We start from the raw sequence: 5,291 nt of genomic DNA, 5'->3' as shown, positions 1-5,291 counted from the left end.
AGGTCTAAGTGCTCCAACCGCAGAAGGGGTCACTTTAGCGCTTCACCGTTCCACGTGCTTCAGGTCTCTGAAATTGACTGATTTAGTGGTTTTCGATGACTCTGAGCAAGTTTTCTAATTGGAATCGGCGTGTTTATTTACACTAAGTAAGAGAGTTATAATTAACATGTTTTAGTTAATCAGTAGACATTGTTGTGACGATTAGTCCTCTCCCCATATGTTACGTCCCCCTGGCCGCTTAACGTGACTGCGCAAACTGCATTAAAGTAGCTTTTATGGTTTTTTTTTTTAAATATTTTAACAAAAGTAAAAGAAAAGTCACTATAACAGAAAAAAACCTAGTTTTTGACGGTTTAAGAAAAACAGGGAGGGACTTAGTGTTTTCACGCTTTCTGATTGGTCCTTGGGTCGCCATTGCTCGGACACGAAGCGTCTGATTGGTTCCGAGTTATCGCCGAACGCTTACGCAGCAGTCCTCGTCTCCAATACGCGTGCTCGGAGTACGAAGGTCTATTAAACCTCCTATATACCGGGTGTTTTTGCGAAGACTTTCAAAAATCCTAAAAATTAAGGCGATTGAAAAAAGAAGAAACTCTCTTCGGGAACAAACTACCAGCCACGGCGGACGTCAGTAATTGCCAAAAACCTACTAATTAGCCAAATAATTAATTAAAACTTGTTAATTAACTTTTTAATCAGTGGAAATAGACATATGATTCCAATTAGAAAGTTGCTGAGCGTTATCGAAAACCACTAAATCAGTCATTTTCAGAAAGACTTTAAGCGCTTGAGAAGAGTAGTAGCGCACTAAAATTACCACTCGTGGAGCAGGTACAAGGCTGGGGCTAGATAAGAGGCGGAAAAATCGCGCGGGCGCCTTACCGCAACCGCTAGCCTTGTACCTGCTCCACGAGTGGTAACTTTAGTGCGCTACTACTCGTCTCACGCGCTCAAAGTCTTTCTGAAAATGACTGATTTAGTGGTTTTCGATAACAGTCAGCAACTTTCTAATTGGAACCGTATGTCTGTTTCCCCTAATTAAAAAGTTAATTAACAAGTTTTAATTAATTATCTGGCTAATTAGTAGGTTTCTGGCAATTCCTGACGTCCGCCGTGGCTGGTAGTTTGTTCCCGAAGAGAGTTTCTTCTTTTTTGAATCGCCCAAATTTTTAGGATTTTTGAAAGTCTTCGCAAAAACACCCGGTATATATATATATAAGGAGACGATATAGTCTTGCCAAGGGAAGGTGAAAAAGGCAAAAGAAAGGAAGTGAGCGGACGGACCTCTGTATGCACGATAAATTACCGGGAACGGAAGTGGTTTCGACTCCCGTGGGGCCACATGCGGAACATGTTCAGAATTAGTGTACCTCGGATGCGGCACTATAGAAGGTGGCTCGCACATGAAGAAAGTATCCACGCGAAAAAGGGGAAAATATAAAAAGCTGTAACAGCTGGGTCGGCGATATCTCAATTTCAGCAAAGCTAAACTCTGGCGCTTCCACGAAGCATGTATTTCAAAGTCGTTGACTTCCATTTTCCGGCAGTTCAAATCACATGCTGTTACCTCGGTTTTTTTTTTTTTTTTTCCTCTATTGTGTTTGGGGAGCTGCTGTTTGGTTGTGAACCCGAGCTCATCGCAGGATTAAAGGGACCATGAAATGATTTTAAAATCGAATTTCATCCACCGCACGTCGTAAAAGGTGTGAAAACTGAAACACAAAAACACAAAAATAGGGAGCCAAAAAAATTATTTGCTATAGAACTTTTAAAAGAAAACTGGACTCTTTTGCGCCTTCCTTCCTTCGAAAGCTCTCTGCCTTTTCGCTACGATGCATTCGCGGAAACGGAGCACGTCAGCCGAATCCACGTCGCCTATTGGGTTAGAGCCTACCTCACCAGCACCGCGATCGTAAACAATAAATAGCCGGCGAATGTTTCCTTAAAGTTTTGTTAAATAATATTCAGATCCACATTTTGTAGCATAATTAGAGATGTGTGGCGAAAATTGCCAAATTTGATAATGCTGAGAGCCAAGCGCCATCTATCGTGTGGTAAACGAAGCAACCACTGCGCGTGCGCCGTAGTGCAGGGCCGACTTCAGTCACTTGGGTCCGCTTGGGTCGCGACGACCGACGAACGTTTATTTCCTTTGATTTCCTTCCTCTCAAAACTCCGACTGACTGAACGTTTATTTTTCTACGTGTTCTTCTCGCGCGTGCCGACTTCAAGCAGCAAGAAAACAGTAATTAAAACAGACCACGACGAACAAGAACGCTGGATCCACAAACACCCGAGAAAAGCGACAACGGCCACGAATCCATCGACTCCGACAAAGCGAGCTGCTCAGAATATAGGCCTAGCAGGCACTCCGACTCGGCGCAGCGTTGCTTCGTCGCAAGACCGTCTGCCTACGACCGGCTGGCGTGCTAAATGGAATATGCCCGCGCGACCCTTGTAGACCCTTCCCGTATTATAGTTTGATCGCTGACTTCAATTTTAGGTTAAGAGGTGAGGTCAATCTCTTCCCCTTGTTTTCCGAGGCAGTGTTGACGAACACTCGTCGAAAAGGGACTCTCGTCGATTCTGTCTTCTTGTTTTGTGTGATATAGAGCTGAAATAAACGCCGTATGGATTACCTTCGTAACACGGTATGTACACTTTGTTATTGGTATGCCATTTTTATTCTGACAGACTGCACGTCACTGTCGAGCTATAACAGTTCGTGGGAGGTATACATGCAATGCCGGTCCAACCTTTCTTTGCCGAGTGTCGCATCAGTATCGAGTTGCAATCGTGAAAGATCGGTCCCGAAGCGCTTACCAACAGCGCGAATACAGCACTTCCATCAAACGCGCGCGTCCGCTCCGAGTGTGAACAGGTATTTACGTGGCTCTTGCTGACACTCGTACTTGAAACGTATCTTTTTTAACGTCGGCTCGCTCCTGCATCTCCGAGGCCGCGAAAAACGCCACGGCAATTTGTTTCCATCTACGTCGCTTTGCAAACGACTGACACGGGCCGCCTTTTACCAACAATGACAGTTGGGTTGACTTCTGGAGTCTTCACCGGAAGACTCGCTGCACTTCCCAACAGGCATACCGGCGTATGGGACTAGTCCCATGCTATAGCGCAACATATCTCATGGAATTTCGCTCAGCTGCGATGCGGCGATGAGAGGCGCCGATTCAGAAAATACGTCGGTGACATCAGCGCAGTAAAACCTACCGGCGCACCCCAACTCGTCGCCGCTAACGCTCCCGTTCTCCTACTGCCGAGAGAACTTCCGGTTCCGGAAACAGTGTACGTCACGGCTTGTTTTGCGGTCAGTTGGAGAGAAAGAAAAAGTCGATATTTCATTAATTTTTTGTGTAGAAGTTAATAAACCGAGACGAAAACGGATGCCTGTTCGGCATTCAGTGAACATTGACGGTTTAATGTAAAAGTTATCTGGGAAAAAGTAAAAAGGTCATTTCATGGTCCCTTCAATTGACCGAAATACTGTAAAGGACTTAATTTTCGCGAGTCGCCCACGATTCGCGAAAAAGAGGTCTCGCCATTGATGCATACCACCCTTCAATGGCGTAACCAGGGGGGGGGGGGGGGGGGGCTTATAGGGCTTCAGCCCCCCTCCCCAAAATCCAGCCAACCCTGTAAAATACACATGCATTTTGGCCTTCCTTCCTTTCCTTCGACACACGAAATCATGGACATCCCAGCCACTTTAGCCCCTCTCCCTTCCAGAAAAAGATTCCTAGCTACGCCACTGACCCTGATTCGCGAAATTTCTAGCCCGCGAAATATTCCCGGACACTTTACCGAATTCACGAAATATTGCCTGCGAAAATGAACTCGTTCACAGTATGCGGTCAAGCATAGAGCTTTCTTTTTGTCAAGTTGCCCTAGCGCCAGGGGGAACTTTGCGAACGCGTGCACACTGAACGACGCCATCGGCACGACACCCAGTCCGGAACTTCGTATTTTTTTCTTTGCGTTCGCGTTCGTTGGAGCTTTTGGCTTTTTACGTCGAAAGGGCAGGCATCAAGTTTTACAGGATAGGTCTCAAATGAGCACTTTCTACTACTCTAGTAAGCTTCATTGCACTACTATCCTAAAAAAAATAATCCTGAAATAAAAAAAGAAAAAAAAGCAAAAAAAAAAAGTCGATCGCTTGTTTGTGCTAATAGTGTATGCGGGTGCTGCAGTTGCCTATTTCGTGCTGCATTTTGTGCTACGTCACTGCGGCGAAGTTTTGCTTCCACAGTACTCCAACCAACGTTACTAAAACACTCAGTTGGGAAACTCGCCGTCGAAACCTGGGCCGCTGGCGTCCACCGAGACCGAGCTAAATGCGACAACAGCGCCACTCTTTATCGTTTGTCTGTACTGTGGTCACCTTGAGCTATTTGAAAGCCTGTTTTGGCGTAAAAACAAACGGAAAAGACTCTTCTTGTATGACATTTATTGGAGTTTAGTACCAAAAAAGGGACGCGTGATGTTTTTATCATCTTTAGTTCGCAAGGTTTTGAGGAACAATTAATATTGTTTTTATACAACCATGCCTCAGCGGGCCTTTCAGGTAGCACGTCCTGACCTAGGTGCATTTTAACTTCGGTAGTTCGACGCGGCGCGTGCGCCGGGGAGACGGGGATGGCACCCCTGTAACCTCTTCCGCTGTATCTGTTATTAAAGCCAAAATAGAAGTCACGTGCAGTTCCTCGAGTGGCCGCTGCGGGAGTAATGGTGGCGTTGTGTTCGTCATTAGCTCGGTGCTCGGAGACGGATTGGGGCCACTTTCTCAAAGCCGTCTGTATGGGAGTTTCCCAACTGAGTGTTTTAGTAACGTTGACTCCAACTAACTCTGTCAAAGCTAGTTGCGGGAAATCAGGCGCGAGATAAAGTCAAGTATACTTTCGCAGCAGCGTGCAGCTGCAACGCTGTCGACGTTACGCTGGCCTTGGCAATGTAGCAGGAAATAGTGGACGTCGAGTAATGATAATAAATCCTTTTATTTCCATTCATTGGTGGCGGAGACCGAGGGAAAAAAGCTACCCACAGGCAGCCTTGACGAGTGCTCGGCCCCCTTACAGTGGCAGCAATGAAAATAATACTAACATCTAAGAAAAAGCATGTTACGAAAATAAAAGATCCAGGGATTTATAAAAACATGAACTTAGTTCCTTTACGCGGCAAACAAACAGTATCAGAAACAGAACGAAAACACTCCAAAGGCAGCTTTGTCACACAATATAAATATCTAAAGAGTTTCTAAAAACATGTATCATAGTGAA

This window comes from Ixodes scapularis, unplaced genomic scaffold, assembly GCF_016920785.2.
Source record: "Ixodes scapularis isolate PalLabHiFi unplaced genomic scaffold, ASM1692078v2 PGA_scaffold4__175_contigs__length_147842914, whole genome shotgun sequence".
In the NCBI taxonomy this organism is placed as follows: Eukaryota; Metazoa; Arthropoda; class Arachnida; order Ixodida; family Ixodidae; genus Ixodes; species Ixodes scapularis.
This window is presented reverse-complemented; position numbering follows the sequence as displayed.